General features: G+C 26.4%; 1 protein-coding gene across 5 annotated transcripts in view; it reads left to right on the top strand.

Moving 5' to 3' along the window:
- Window positions 1-5,390: 5,390 nt before the first annotated feature.
- Window positions 5,391-16,461, top strand: part of LOC102678081 (protein tincar) — a 51,112-nt gene continuing 40,041 nt past the window's right edge. For 3 of the 5 annotated variants that reach the window (XM_031512565.1, XM_031512563.1, XM_031512564.1), the window contains exon 1: window positions 5,392-6,095. The gene's annotated coding sequence lies outside the window, so the exon portion shown is untranslated. Of the gene's footprint in view, window positions 6,096-12,293; window positions 12,415-16,461 lie in introns of all 5 variants that reach the window. The other 2 variants (XM_031512562.1, XM_031512561.1) reach the window with 2 other exon arrangements.

Raw genomic sequence — 16,461 nt, 5'->3', positions numbered from 1 at the left:
GAGAGAGAGAGAGAGAGAGAGAGAGAGAAAGAACATATCTTGCTTTTTGAAGGTCCCGAAAGGAGCTGTAGTTAAGGTCCCAGCCAGCGTATGCCATCTGCCGACTAGTTCTTCGATACCGGTTGCAAGAAGTAGCTGGCAGCCCTTTAAATGGACTCTACTTTGGCAATCACGGTCAGCTGCCTCGTTGGCGTTCTTTTCCAAGATGAACATCTTTTTTCGTACCATCTTCTTCTATATATTCGTTCCATATAATACAAAATCTGTATGCTTCTTTCTCTTTTGATTGTTCTCACAAATTTTATCAAAATAAATTTTTATTCAAATAATTATTTGGATAAAATTTTTATTTTACAATATTTTAATAATTTTAAATAAGATTATTTGAATAACAATATATCTCAATGATTATTTTATTACATATTTTATTTGATATTAATATATTTTTTATTTAAATTTATAAAAAGATAAATATATTTTTGTATAATGAAATTTTTATTTTCCATTTTTCTTTTGTTTCTAGATTTAAGTATATTCTTTCTTGTACATAATTTTTTATTTAAAATCAAGTTTGTATTTTTTATATGTTAAAATATAAAGAATTTAGAATTTTTTCTTTATTATTTGAAGTATTTATCAATATTTTGATAAATAAACTATTTGAAAATAATTTATTTCTCAAATAAAATTTTATAATTTACTTATATTTTTGTATTTCTTAAATAAATTTATTTTTTATTTTATTTTTATTTCAAATAAAAAATGGCCACTTTTGCATATTTTTTTTTCTTCTTTTTTTGTATAGACGAAAATTGAAAAGAAAATTAAGGGTTACATATATACATAAATTATTGTTCGTTTGAATAAAGGAGAATTCTATGTATTTCAATATTACATTGTTAAAAATTTTTATAGTAACATGACAGATGAAAGAAAGTACACGCACATTGTATTTTCTTTTCATGGTCTGGGATCACGGAAGCTATCGCATTTTTTATCCGTTGAAACATATTTCTTTAATCGTTGGCAGTGTAAAGTAAAATAATTTTACTTACTAAATATTGGATTTTTCGTGGTTCTATTATATACACAATACATAACATATAATAGATAGAAAGGAAATTCCAGCAGAGTTTGGCTTGAACCGCAAATCGTGCTTTCACGCGCATATCGTTTGATATTTTAATCGATAGATTTCTCGTCGCTAAAGGGGTGGATTCCTCTCCACTTTGCTTCCAATGAACCATAAATATTGGAACGAGTCTAATTCGTTAGGAATGCAGTAGTTCTCGATAAAATATTCTTGATATATTTTCAGATTTATTGAACGATGATATATTAAAAGAAGAAAGAAAAAAGAAAAGTGACATTAAAAAAATAAATTATATAATATAATATATATATAATCATTCGCATTCATTCTTCGATTTATGAACTAATTAATTTCGAGACCGAGCATCAACAAATATATCAGCATGATATTTTAGATGATGAAAGTATCTTTCTCTTTAATTTTTTTCTCGTAAATAATTTCTTAAATATTACGAGTGCATCCACTTTCGCTAATAATTGTTGAACTCAATATACAACGAAATAAATTGTAAATTGTTCGATGTAGAATTTTATAAAAAAAATCACGCTGTTAAGAATTTACACGGAAGATTATGGCTCGAAATATATGAAAGAAACTGAAATGAAGAATTCCGTGACATCCCGATGACTCTTGGCGGAAATATTTCTATCGATGAAAATTCGTTCCGGATATTGCCTCGATGAAAGGAAATAGGGTCGATGAGGTAAACCAGAGTAAGTGGCATTAGAAACGAATACTTTCGGGGTAAATACAAATTTCTGAGAATGATTTAATGAAAAGAATGAAATCTGAATAGAAAGTAAATATATTAAATAATTTAATAATGTTTATTTTAATGAAAAAACTTTTATACAAAAAATTTATTAAAAATCTATGTACTATGAATTAATAATAGGTAGAATTTTTATTTTTCTGTTTTTTCATAATTTGCATAATTAATATTAACTAATGAATATATATATATGTAATATGCATTAACAATTGAAACTTGTAATCGTAAATTTGAAACTTGAAACATTCAAATTTTATTATTATCCTTCTGATCTTTATCGATCTGATCTTCAATTTCGGCTGAATTCTATCCAATAAGCGTCATAAAGACCGGTTCATAGAAAACAGCAAAGGGAAAGGAGAACAAAGAAGAACAAAGAGAAGTTATTTCATTATATTTTATATCGAGTGAATCTTATAATGATTACCACAAATCTTTTATATTGAATCGTATTATGAATTTTGTTTATATAAAATTATTTGTCGAAGAACAAATAATAGGTTTTTTAATATTTAGTAGAATTTCATTTAAATTTCTTCAATAAAACTCTGCTTGTATGAATTCTATTTACTTAAACTATCGTTCTATTTATATAAATGTTTTTATATTATAATTGGATCTTTTCTGCAAAATAAGTAAAGAATTAATTTATTAAATATTGAAAAATTATTATATCTTCAAAATTATTTCTATATTTCATTATATTATTATTTATTTTAGAAAAAAATATTTTGAAATTTGTTCATATGAATTCATAATGAATAAAAAAAATTTAAAATAAAAAAATTAAAATTTCTTTTATTCTTAATGAAATTTTGTGAATATGTAGATCACAATAGATTATATGTGTACAATGATTATAATCACATAATAATTATATAACAATTCTTTTCTTTTTTTTTTAATATTATTTTAAACAGATAAAATCAACATTCAAAATTTCAATATTTTTTCATTCTTTTTAACATTATTTTATAACAGTATGAGATAGAGAAAATTTTATATTATTTTAGATTATTTAATTTTTAACTTAAGCTCATTTTATTTCTTGTGAAAATATATTCAGATAAAAGTATCAAAAATTGAAAAAATACCGAAACTTTTAGAAGTTAATTTTTCTCTTTTAAAATAATTGCTCTATATATAATTCATTATGCTTTATAAACATTTTCAATAAAATCAAAATTTTCAAATAAATTTCATTGTAATATAGAGTACAAATAATTTTGTGATTAATTATATATCACATATCGCATTGAACGATATTCATCTAATAAAATTGTAAGAGTAATTAAAAATATTATTTCTAAATATTATTTATACATTTGGTACATGAAAGAGATCAAACTTTTCAAGCATCGAGGTTTTAAGAACAAACAATAAAACAATCAGTAATTTTATTTTTTTCATTGTTGTATCCTGATCGTTCAGGAGACACATTGCGAACGAACAAGTCTGTATAGGTATTATCTGAATGTATACATCGAGAAAAAGTGAACGTGTCTTTATGCGCGCACACACTTGGAATCAAACATGGAGCGTATTATTTCAACACTGCACATCGAAACTCGTAAATTGAAAAAGTTCAACGATGTTTTTCATACATAGAAAAGTTCGCTCACTGAATTATGCCATTTTCCAATTTTGCATATGTATCGCGTATTTCCATGTTTTTGGCTCTTAATATTTTTGCAATTTTAACATATTATCGTTTTTTCTTTCAAAGAAATGTTCTAAATTCGATAGATGAAAATGAAAAAATTTAAAGATATGTTATGTATCGTTAATTAATTTTATTATTATATTTTTACTCGCAAATACAAAGTTATTATGGCATTTTATTTTTATTTTATATATTATCCAATGAACACACGTATCCACTTTAATAAAATATTTATCCATTTATTTATAAAATGTTAACTTATATATTATTATATATTATTATTATATTATAAGTATAATTATTTATAATATTTATTTATAATGTGACCGTTGAATTAATTTTGCTTTTTAATTAATCAATGTAGATATTTAACATATGTCTAACATATGTGAAAACACATGTCTGTAAATAACAAAATATATCATATATATCATACATAATATGATAGTTTTCATATATCTAGAAATAATGTAAAGTAAATGCAAATTATCTATATATATCTATCTATATATATATATTATATTTTCATATCAAAATTCAGTAGATCACTCCAAGTAATCAGAAATTTTGTATACAATACATGTCTAGAAATGAATCCAGCTAGAAAACAAAATGTGTAATAATGTATTAATGTATATATTTTTGCGATTAATTTGAAATTTGTTCGTGATTTATAATATTTTAATATTTTTATCTAATATTACAATTTTATCTAATATTACAATCTAAATAATTAAATTTATATTAATTATTTATGTATTATAAAAAATTATAAGTAAGTTATAAATATAAAGTTGAGAAAAAAAGATAAAATCAAAAGCATGTTTAATATTCATATAAATGCATATATAATTATATTACGATACAACATGTGATATTAGACTGTCGAATGACCATGAAGCTGATTTATGTATTTTTCTATTTCAAGAGGAGATCCACTCTTGAATTCGATTGCGATTTGTTATTTTTTTGTACAATGTATCTTAGTACAGCAATATTGTAGAAATCTTAAAAAAGTCTGTTATATGTTCTTATATTAATTAACCTTATATATTAAGATTATACGTGATGAGAATGTAAATTACGAATAATTTTTTTAGAATTTGAGATAATTTTTTAAAATTTCATATTTGAGGAAAGGAGATTGCCTTTGAATCCAATATTATGGTAAAATTTGGCATAATTTGACAAAATTTTATAATAAATATATAAAAGTTATCTACAAAAGAGAACGAGATAACAAGATCAACGAGAAAAAATAATTTAATTTAGCCAACGACAATTCTTTTTAATGATGTGACGAGTCTGTTTAAATAAATACATATGTATTTACGTTTTATAACGAGTTACAAGTTTTATAATTCTATTTAAATAATCGATCCATGATGCATTCGTTTTTTACAAGTTTCTTCTTTCATAATGAATAATAATTAATTCAAAACAAATATTAATGGTTTTCTAGTTTTTTCTTTGTTTCTTTATTTCTTTTGTATCACAGTTGATTCGAAAGTGAGGACTTAATAACAATGTAATGCTTACATGATAATTAAGATTTCTATGTTTTGAAAAAGCAAAGACCGTAAAATCATAAGTTGAAAACAGTTTATGAATCATCAATGACAGAGTGTAAAGGACTGTAAGCAATTCGATTACAGGTAGATTCGCTTGTTATCTGGGGAAAAAGAGAAAAAAGACAAAAAAAAGAAGAAGAGTAAGGAAAAGAAAGTCGATAAAATAGTAGAATCGGCGGTGACGTCGAGCGTAAAGAGAACCCCTGTAGCGCAGCTAGTGGTATGGCGGGGGAAGAATAGCGGTTGGTGAGCCAATGAAGGGAGGAAATGCGCGGCGCAGATGCGCGCTAGATTCGAGCCGCCGCTGGGCTGTTCAGAGCGAGCGTGGACGTTTACCGCGTCGCATCTTTTGGGTTTTTCAGTTGATTCCTTTGTGAATGTTCTTGCTCTCGCAACGCGTTCATAAGCTACACGATTCTTAACTCGGTATTTCCTTCCGCGAGTGTTTCGATAGATTGATTTGCGTTTGAAGTTTCAGTTGGATTTGTCGTTTAAATCTCAATTACGAAAATACTTAGAACGTATACGAATGGAATCGTGAGAACTTCCGGGATACACTGCAACCCGATTCGAACGCAATAGTGATCGACAGTGAGCACCAATGACATGTGCAGTGACATTGATATCGAACTTTAAACTATCAATCAAAATTTTCGCGTTGTTCATCCATCAAATTAGACATGATAGATCATACCGTGTATCAAACATATAGAAATCTATGTTTCGTTCACACATCATCGGCGATGTTCACGTAAAAGTGTAAATTCAAGCCATGCTAGTAATCATTTTTGGTTTTCTATATATATTTTTTTAATTCCATTGCTGTCCATTTGTTTTCTATAAGTAGATTAATAGTATCCATAAGAATGTAAAAATTAGTTAGAAAGGACATCCGTGAGTGTAAGTAGTTTACAGTGTCTCGTGAATTTGACTGTTCTAAAGACATCTACCTTTGCTCGAAGTTGGCAACATCGAACCCAGGATCGGAGCAGAAAGGTCAGTGTGCGTTTCATCGTGTTTCATTTATCGATCGTTGCGGCATACTTAACTATACGTGAAAACACGAAACACGAAATATGAGATACTAGAATGTGTTAAATATAATAACTATGAAATTATTGCTCTTATCAATTTAATTCCCAAACCAAAAAAAAACAATCGTTAATACAATAAATTGTTCAAGATCGAATATTGGAAATCGATGTGATATCGGAATTTGCGATGATTTTCGAGAAAATAAGTAAACAATGAAAAAAGTGAAATTATCGACAATTCGATCGATCGTGGTTAGTTCCTTAACCAAATAATACAAATGTGACGGTTGAATGCTATTTAAAGAATACTAGTAATTAAGATCGATAGCTCGATAAAATAACTGTTCTACAGAAAGGGATATAGTGGTAAGGAATGCATAGACGTGGAAATTTAAGATCGAACGATGGTGGAAGTATAGAAGGTGGTTGCGCTGAAGCAAGCGTACGTTGAGTATAGGAACGTTGCGTGCAGGAACGATCTCGGTGGTCATTGGTGCGATACAGAAACAAGTGTGACTATCACGCGCGCATGAACGATTTGTTATTATCGAAAGAACAAGAGATTTAACAGATTTAATGAAATTTGAACTTCAGATTTTATTTTTGATTTCGTTTATTTTACTTTTCTTTTTTTTTTTTTGTTATTTTTATGCAAATTTATTATAAGTTATTTTATTAGATTATAACATATTTCACGATATCATTATTAATTTGTACTCACTATCTTACAATACAACCAACAATATCGTTTCATTCGCTATATTTGTAGCTTAAATTTATAGATTAAATTACATTATAATATATATATTTCTCCATATAAACTAGTCTATTACTATTATTAAAGTTATGTATTAGATGTTCTAATTTCATATACTTCCATTACGTAAATGGACCATAGGCTATGAATGGTAAGAGCAAAGTACATCTTATAAAAAAAGATTTTCTAATTTCAATCATATATATTAGCATAAAAAATATATATTGTTTCGATTGATTTTTATATGCAGTCTTACAGTTGATTAGCATCAAGTGGTATATTGATCCGATTGACTTTGGATGTTAATGATCGAGTGAGCATCGAAGACTGATAATTGACGTCGGTAGTTCTCATGAAAGTTAACGTACTGTAAAGTTTCTCGGTTCATTCATCGTTACCGAGTTGCGTAATAATTGTTGTTGGCACGTGCCAAATGTCATATATAGTCGTTACTTCTGCCATTTGACAGAAGTGTAATTAAGAAGCGTTCGTGTTTAATCGATTTGCATCTATGTTAACGTCTTACGCACGAAATTCGTATTTCGTTTTGATATCCCAAAAATATGATATATTTTGAGAATTATTCGATGCATTAAGATATGTCGTGATTAAATGCTCAATAAATTTCACTTAATGCTGAACGTCTATTTTCATTTTAATTAAGATGAACGAATTTGTTCGATCTTTATTTACTGTGTTCTCGTGACGTTCACAAAGCTTTGATACAGTACAGCAAACAAGAATTAGCGTAATTATGGAAGAAATGCCGCTTATTTTAAAAGATTAATATGTATTTACTACATACTTAGACTTCATAACAGAAAATTTTTCTAAAGATAGATATTGTTAATATACATATAATATATTTATTATAAAATAAGTTAAATTTTTAATATTTATTAAATTGAAAAAAAGTCAGTTTTTAAGTCAAACTTGTTAATTTAAATTTTTTATTGAAAAATTAATAAATATAAAGTGTTAATAAATTTTCTTTTTCAAAAGTATAATATAATAAAATATTATAAAATATTATGTATAGAAGTAAATATTACTTTTATCTCTCTTTAATCTCACCGTTTTTTTTCTCCACAATTATTATATAGAATATGTATGGGAATAGAATAGGAAAAAATTCAAAAGAATTCGTTCGTCAGTAACTTTCGTGTTAATCGTGTTAATCAATCGAAGAAAAATAGAACGAGAACGAACGATATCTAGCATGCGTATTTTATTTTTGAGATCGGAAGAGGTTAGTAAGAGTACTTAAGTATCGAGTTGGACGAGGGCTAGATGAAGGTAGAAAGAGTGTTACCACTTTCCCTCCGAAGTATAATGTTTACCACCCTTTCCCTATCTCCGAGCATACACAGCTATACAAGTCGCGTACATTAAAGCAACTCGTGGAAGAGGTTCGTTGAGAGGTTACGCCATTACTTACCAAAAGCTACTCTTGGTCTTCTTTCACATCCCCTGTTCCGCCACGTTTCTTTCTTACCTCTATCTTCTTGCCTTCTTACCTTTGAAAACGATCGAGCTTTACCGCGATGACAGTGGCCGATGTAATCGACACGCGGTCTCGTTTCTCAAACGAGAAGCTCGTTTCTTTTTTTTCAACGAAACGCATCTTTTATTGTACCGCTCTGACCACACGAATATTATTATTCATTGTATATAAAGCAAATTCTTGAATAATTGATGTTAACAACGTTGATAAATTTCGAAAATCTATATGTGCCGTTTAGTTTCGAAAAAACTTAATTTTAGCTTTCGATAATTTTTATTTTGTAGTGCAAACAACCTAACCTCAAAAATCCACGTGTGTTTTTTTAATTTTTAATTAATTTTACTGTTTACGATTTTAATTAATAATTGTTTCCATTAAGAGAGAGATAAATAACTAAAAGCAATAAAAACATATTTTTATTATGATCTGAATATATTCCATGAACAAAATAAATTATCGAAAACATAAACGAGGCAATTATATAATTACAATATCGGCTCCGTATCATATAATAGATTCTTCGGTGAGAGAGGTTCATTATCGATAATTAATCTTATTATGAGCTTCTAACGTACCGCTAATGGAGAAAGATCAGCCATTGCCGCTGTCGATCGACTCAAGCTAAATCAAATATAATAGATTTTTTATCGATTCGTTTTTTTGCATATCTTTTATCTGCGGTCAAGTTTATGAAGAATGTTCAACTTTTAATGGTTATATTATCGATTTTTATCTATCATAACAAATATATTATATATTTATTTAATTTTATTTTTCTTTGGAAATATATTTAAATATATTTATTATATTTTCTTTTTTCGATTTCAAATTTAATGGTTATATTATCGATTTTTATCTATCACAACAAATATACTTATTTAATTTTATTTTTCTTTGGAAAAATATTTAAACACGAATCTATAAAAATAGTTATTGAAAACGACAGTTTATATTTCTTTTTTCGTATTATTTCTTACTAAATGTGTGATTGATCATCTTGTACCTGGCGAGAAATTAAATTGAATACATACCATAAACGGAGTTAGATGGGTAATTCTCGAACCGGTTAACGTATAGGTATATGTCACGATCTAGAAATGGTGTTTTTCCGTGATCATACGCATTCACGCGACGAATGTGTGTATACATGTATCTCACTTTTTGATTTTCTTTTAAGGAACATTAACGATTCATCAGAATTTCATCAAACCATGTTTTCAATGTATATCGTTTTAAAGTAATTACACGGTAGCTAAACTGAACATGAAATTTTCTTCAGAAGGGAAGGATTAAGAAGCTCTCGAGACATATGTATTTTGTGCACGCAACAGGCTGTGCTGGCAGCCATAGGGTGTAGGTAATAAAGGAAGCAACATTACTATAAAAGAAATACGATGTGGTGTTCCATTTATCGAATACGGTTGTATATGTAGGTCATGTGATTTAGAAAACACACAAATGTGCTTGCATTTCGATATTTCGATTAATTCAATGAATTGAAAGGTTCGTAATAGAAATTCAAAACAGTTCTTATTAATTTTCTTTAAAAAAATATATATATATTTTAATATTATTTTTAATTTTAATTTTATTTGATTCTTTAAATTTTTTTTTTAACAAAATATTTGTTATACAATAATATTGTGAAATATTGCCTATAATCATGAAACGTGTACGAAATAGAAAGAAAATTTTTAAAGAATAATTCTAAGGATTATATTGTAAAATAATATAAAAGTTGATACACAAAAATGATTGATAGTTTTATTTTCATCTCGTTTCATTTAATGTAAAATTAAATTCTTTGTAATTTGAAAAATATGGTTCAATATTTTTTTATTTATATTTTTGTGAATTAACTATATTCGTTACTACTATCTACTTGATCTGAACATTTTGCATTGCAGAATGATTACGTTAAGATTTGCATATCACCAGGAAATAAGTTTCAACGCCTTGGGGGACTAACTAAAATCACAGATAAAAAAACGTTATACATTGAATATATATATACTGCCAGACATATTTATGATAATAACAAATGTGAAATGAATAATAAATGTTACGTGACAATATTTATGCGATAAGATGAAATAAATTAAATGTAGACAATATTTATTATATTATGGTTAACCATGAATATAAGGGGTCTTACTGTACATATCTAATCTAATTATCATGATTGAAGCGAACAAGGGTCTTTTTTCGAGCCCCTCAATTTGATTCCACAGAGGAAACGATTATTCATACATAATTAGCAATATTTTTCCCATCTTTCTGGGATTTCGTTTGTACATTGTTTGCCATCGTAAATTTTCTTTTATATCGCGTATACGTGTGTCTAACTACATTCGCAAACAGTTTATCCATCGATCGATTTGCTTGAGGTTTATAAATCGTTGAAAGCTAGTGATTTCCGGCCGACATAGGAAGGAAGAAAGGAAGCAAGGGAAAAGGGAGAACGGCGATTCGTCGTTGAATGGTTGAATGGATAACACAAGACACGTTCCTCGAGCAACGAGTGCATCCTTCCGTGCTTATGCATTCATTGGAGCGCAGAGAACAGCTACGGGGTTATTTTTGTCGTTTCGTCTAAGCGAGAAGGAGACGATCCCGGATAAATTTATCACTCGACATCTTGCTACCGGGAATTTTGGAAAGGGTTAAAGACTTTCGTTTTGAGAGAGCTCTTTTCTTAAATTAATTTCAATCAAATTATCGAAATTGGTTCGATTGTCTTATGACATCTGACTTAACATTTTGATAATAGATTTTCTTTCTTTGTATTCGATCATTCATTATGAAAATTTAGAATAGTTTTTCTGACGGAAAATTTAAGTTTTTTTGTACAGTTCGAAAGGTATGATTAACTGGAAATCGATTTTACTTAAATTTGACGGCGATTAATTACTTGGAATCGAAGTCCAATCAGTTATCCATGAAGTGGAGTGCAGTAAATTAAAGCACAGTCAATTTTGGCAGGCATCGGGCCAAGAACACTCGGCTGGTCATTCTAATCGAACTTTTTCTTTCTGATAACTTGTCATTGATTTTATGGAAGAAATGTCGTGTTTCTGGGTATTCGTTTATCATACACGATGAAAAATTAAAAGTAAAATGACAGTATCGATGAAAATTGTTTTACGATACATTAATTTCAATTTCAGTCGTTGATCAGTCAATGGTGTATTATTAAGTTAATTATCAATTTAATGAGCTATCAGGTTAATGAAAATATTTCTTATTTGTATATTCAAAGAATATTAAATTATATAGCAATTTATTACTAATATTATTAATATATATTTACGGAGTGTTCCACGAATAATAATACAATTATTTTGTGTAAAAAAAAAATATAGAATAAAATTTTCAGGTGCTAGAAATTTGTTTTTTTGATTAGATATGAATGAATTATAGATTTTTTCATATAAAAATCGAAAATTTTTCGGAAAAAAAAAATTTTTAAAAATTCATCGACTTACACGACTTTTATTGTTTATGTTTAATCTCGATTTTCATAAAAATCGGAGGACTTAAGCAATAAAATTTTATTCTATATTTTTTATATGTAGAAAGTTTAGATTCATTCGTATCCAATTAAGAATTAATTAATTTCATTTATATCTTAAAAATTTTCAAATTTGATTTACTCGAAAATGAAGTTTTAAATAAAAAATTCTATATTTTTGACTTATTTTTTTCATTATAAAATCATATTCTTCATACCATATCTATATGCTTCATGTTAATCTGAAAGCCAAAAAAAGACGTTCCATACTTGGTTTATTATTTCATTTTATTCATATATTCACGTATATTATATTTGCTTCTATTACTGTCACTATCACTTTTATCGAGAAACTTTCTATACCATTATCCTATATGTATATTCGTAGGCAAACGTTTGAACGAAGAACGTGTAGACGGCGAAACTTATAGTCGACCAAGTAGTAGATGTGTATGTTCGAAGAGAAAGAGAACGAAAAGCCGGTCTTCGATGGAACACCTGTTCTACAGGTATGTGATCCTTTCTTCTTTGTGCTCTCCGTTCGGATTTCTCCTACACATTCCTGAGTTTTGTTGCTGTTTTTTTATACTTCCAATGCGATGTACCTTTACTTTTATTATCTTTTTCTTCCCTATCTGAAATTTTTGATTAAAAAGAAATTCTAAATTGATACATGTAATGTTAAAGTTAATATTGTTAATATTGTTAAAGTTAATATTGTTAATTATTGATATAGAATGTGTTATTTTTAGTTAATATGAAATTAATGTTTAGGTTATTAATCTGATAATTAATCTAAATAAAAATAAACAAAGAATGCATTAAATATAAATAACAAATTTAAGTGACATTGTGTTACATTTTTTAATACAAAAAAATTTTAATATATTTAATACGATGTGCTAATATTATTTATTATTTCATTAATTTTATAAAAAAAGAAGGGAGAAATATCTTTATGCATTTCCATGTTATAATAAAACAAAAGATGTAACGATATAATAAGATATTTAAAGTAATTATAAATATTTTAATTATTATCATTTACATAACAAAGTATAATATAATTATTATAATTTATTATTTTATATTGCATAGAAAATTGTTACAAAAATTTGTTAATATAAATTCATTATAAAATCAAGTAACGAAGCAGCTTAAAATTATTTTTTAAATAAAATAAAATAAAATAAAAAAATCCATCTGGATCGTATTTTAAAAGAATGCATCGTTTTTCATATATACATTTTATAAAGTATAATTTCTTCGATCTCGATTATTATTAACTAGGATTTATCCGAGTTTCTAATCTTTCAGTTAAGCCGATTAAATCGAGATTCGTTAGTAAAAAATCCGTATCGTAAAATCACGTTTTATTTTACTCGTTTTAGTTTCCTATGCTTTAAAAGATTTTAAAAGATTATCCCCACAATTCTATCTCAACAATTGCTCGATCAAAAAGTGTTAAGCGATAACTTATTTGGATATGCATGCATATTTTATTACACGAATAACTTACAATGTATCCAACCTTGAAATCAGAGTGGATCCACTATGTGATTTATGCGAAACTTGTTTACGAATTTGTCGTCGTTGTTTTATTATATCGATGTGACCGCGAAACATTTGATTACGATTTTTCGCTTTCAGTTGCTTTTGTGCCTTTCTCAGCGTGCGTCCTGCACGTCATTTATCGAGTTCCCATTTGTTCAATGTTCAATACAGTCACGATGAAAAGTTTATTGGCAAGTTTTTAATTGCATATTTAAATAATACATAAATAAAACGAACGAAAAATATGATATTCAATTAATTTTTGTGAATTGTACGGGATTTATAATATATTATTTTTTTAAGATATATAAATTATATTTCATTTAATTGAATAATAAAGAAAAATCATAAAAATGTACAATAATATTTTTTTAATTGAAACAAAAATATTACTTGAATATAGAAAATTTATTTTTCTCTATAGCCTGAATGAAATTGTTGTTGTAATAAGTATGTTTGTTCTTGAAGAACTCTTGAATTCAATATAAATTTAAATGTTTATTAGTATATCTATTATGCAACTATTTTTAAAAAAAATATGAGAATGTATAAAATGAAAATTTTAGAATGTAAAATTATAATAAATTTATTTAATAAAGAAAATTCTCCTAGAGAATAAATAGAAATAAATAGAAGAAGATGTTGTGAAATTAGAAACATAATTAAACGATTTTTTAATTCAGAAAATGTGATAAATACTTCATGATCTAAGAAATTGAACGAAGAAAAAGAAAAATTATTAATACTGTGAAAAAAATCCTATGAATAGTCGTAATTATTTTAATAAAAACATTCCTTCTATAAAATTTAAATTAAATTTAAATTTAATTTAAAATTCGTTGAATATTAAAAATATCAAATTGAATATTAAAAATATTAAAAATAGCAAAGCAAGGCAAAATTATAAATCAGTAATATATAAGTATTAAAACAAATACAAGACTATTCTTATTATAAAATTATAAATATGATAATATTTTTGTTTTATAATAAAACAATTATTATTGTATATTTATTATTTTTCTTTATTGTGTAATTAATTGAAATGCAATATATGCAATATCATAAATTATATATCTTATAATTATAATTATTTATATAAAAATTAATTGTTTTTTGTTTAATTTATTTTCAAATATATAATTAAAATTTATCTGTGTCATTATTTTTCTTCGTGATTATATATATATTATATGATGACATATGATGAAATTATATAATTGAAATATATTACATATGCATTATATTAGAATTATATGAAAATAAATGAAAATAAACTTTAATAATAATAAACTTTATTTTCGGGCAACAAAAATTTTGAAATTTTATATTTATAATATTTTTTTATTTATATATAATCATTGCAAAAACAAAAAAAATTCATTTCGAATTCAATCATTAAACAATGCAGATTACATTAAATTATTATAGAATGAATAAGTACTATGAATAAATTATATAAATAGAGGGCTAAAAAATTTTAATATAATTATAATTTTTATGTCCTGTATTTTTTCTGTATCATTATTTTTATTTGATAAATTAAATTTATAATATATTTAAATATTCTTGCAAATTTAAAATACATTGGGCTTATTTTGTAATATTCATACAGCATAATAAATTAATGCATTTTTTATTTTTCATAATAAATTAATAATTTTTTTTATATTTATGTTATACATTATGTATATACATAATTATACATTTTATTTTATAATGTGTACAGATCAACTAAAAAATACAAAATTTCTTTATTTATTTATTATTTGCGTTTTTATGAATTATTTTTTTTTTAATTTTATATTATCGTTACAAATTGAAACAAAGTAGAAGATAAATATTGGATAATTGTCTATTCGCATTTTGGTTAACATTATTACGAGCTTTATTTATTTTATATTTCGTTTCCCTTGTTTCATGTTTTGTATCGTAACATACATCCACTCATGGCAGCCATCTTTAAATTATTTCTCTATTTTAAATTTTACAAACGGAATATATTTTCCTTTATCTTTATTTCTGGTCGGTACGAAGTTAGAGCATGGGGAATATATGTATGTATGTATGTATGTGAATGATGACAATGAAAGAAGACAAAGAAAAAGTAGTCAAAGAGCTGTGGGGAGAGAAGTAGCAGAGAAGAGAGAAAGGGAGAGGAGAAAGAATGAAAGTAAAGTAAAAGAGAAAGTAAAAGAAAACCAGATTGTATGATGGGGAAAGAAAAGTAAATTGAAACTTGTACTTATGTCCAGCTTTTCAATTTTCCAGACGGCAAAACTTTATGAAATATCTTGAAACTATAACTTTGCGATGAATATAAATATACGCATAGGATAATACGAGAATTTATTAGGTTTCGTTAACATCTTGAAATATAGGATTTTTCATGATTCCTTACTTATATAAATTTGTAGACGACATCCAATAATGCATTCGATTACGAATTTCTTTGAATCAGTAAAGAAAAAAAATTTTTTAAATTATAGATCATATTAATACTTATTTTTATAAAATATAGTTTGTTTCTTTGTCGGCTTTTTAAATTTTAATTCATCAATTAATAAATAAATATAGACAAATACAATAAATGAATATAGGATATTAGAGAGGATGCGGAAAATATCTGCATGTTGCAATAAGTATGTCACGTGAAACGTTGTTCGCTAGCAAACCAACACGAGCTAACCACTCAAATGATCCTTGGTCTCGATCCTTTAGGCAACCTTCTTGCTATGTGACTGTCGTAACTCAACTGCTATATTCGCTTGTAACTTGATAGTTGAAGCTTGGCTGCACAGTTTGGAGCACATTGCTCCGACAACCTCTATTGTTTCTGACCAGTTTATCGTAACCCAACACTTATTGTGCATTCTGCGCCACGTTGGTTTTGCTCTCTTGGTAGCTAGATGACCTGTTCGCTGCCCTGCCTGCTGCTTGCCTGCCAGCTTGCCCGTCTTTCTGCTTGTCTGTCTGCCTATATCTAAATTTTACAATCGACT

The sequence above is a fragment of the Apis dorsata genome, unplaced genomic scaffold (genome assembly GCF_000469605.1).
Source record: "Apis dorsata unplaced genomic scaffold, Apis dorsata 1.3 scaffold_470, whole genome shotgun sequence".
Taxonomy (NCBI): Eukaryota; Metazoa; Arthropoda; class Insecta; order Hymenoptera; family Apidae; genus Apis; species Apis dorsata.
This window is presented reverse-complemented; position numbering and strand designations above follow the sequence as displayed.